The sequence below is a fragment of the Acanthochromis polyacanthus genome, chromosome 13 (assembly GCF_021347895.1).
Source record: "Acanthochromis polyacanthus isolate Apoly-LR-REF ecotype Palm Island chromosome 13, KAUST_Apoly_ChrSc, whole genome shotgun sequence".
In the NCBI taxonomy this organism is placed as follows: domain Eukaryota; kingdom Metazoa; phylum Chordata; class Actinopteri; family Pomacentridae; genus Acanthochromis; species Acanthochromis polyacanthus.
In genome coordinates this window covers 524,517-525,346 of record NC_067125.1, presented here as the reverse complement: position 1 = coordinate 525,346, position 830 = coordinate 524,517, and positions in this window count along the sequence as shown.

Sequence of the window (830 nt, the reverse complement as noted above, 5' to 3'; positions counted from 1 at the left end):
TTGTTCTCTTCAAATGCTGGTCCTGAGCTGAAATGCACAAGTTTGGTCAAATATGCTGGACATGCGATCCCTTCAACCAGAACATCTCAAACATCATTTGCCTTGATGTAGATTGCATTTCAAGTCATTCTGAACAACAAATTTGTGTGTCAACATGAGCTCATGTTAATGCTGGTTTCATGATTTTCTGCTCTTCAAATGCTCGTCGTGAGTTTTTAATGCACAGCTTGGACAAATATGCTGTACAAGCAATTCCTTCAATCCAGAACATCTCAAACATCATTTGCCTTGATGTAACATGGCATTTCAAGTCATTCTGAACAAGAAATTTGTGTGTCAACATTATGTTCACGTTAATGCAGGCTTCAAGGATTTTTGTTATCTTCAAATGCTGGTCCTGAGCTGAAATGCACAAGTTTGGTCAAATATGCTGTACATGCAATCCCTTCAAACCAGAACATCTCAAACATCATTTGCCTTGATGAAGATGGCATTTCAAGTCATTCTTGAACAAGAAATTTGTGTGTCGACATGAGCTTCATGTTAATGCTGCTTTCATGATTTTTCTGCTCTTCAAATGCTGGTCGTGAGCTCAAAATGCACAGTTTGGTCAAATACCGCTTGTACATCTTATCTTCAAACCAGAACATCTCAACATCATTTTGCATTCATATAGATCACAGATTTCACGTCATTCTGAAGAAAAAAATTGTGTGTCAACATTAGCTTATGTTAATGCTGCTTTCATGATTTTCTGCTCTTCAAATGCTCGTCGTGAGTTTTTAATGCACAGTTTGGACAAATATGCTGTACAAGCAATTCCTTCAATC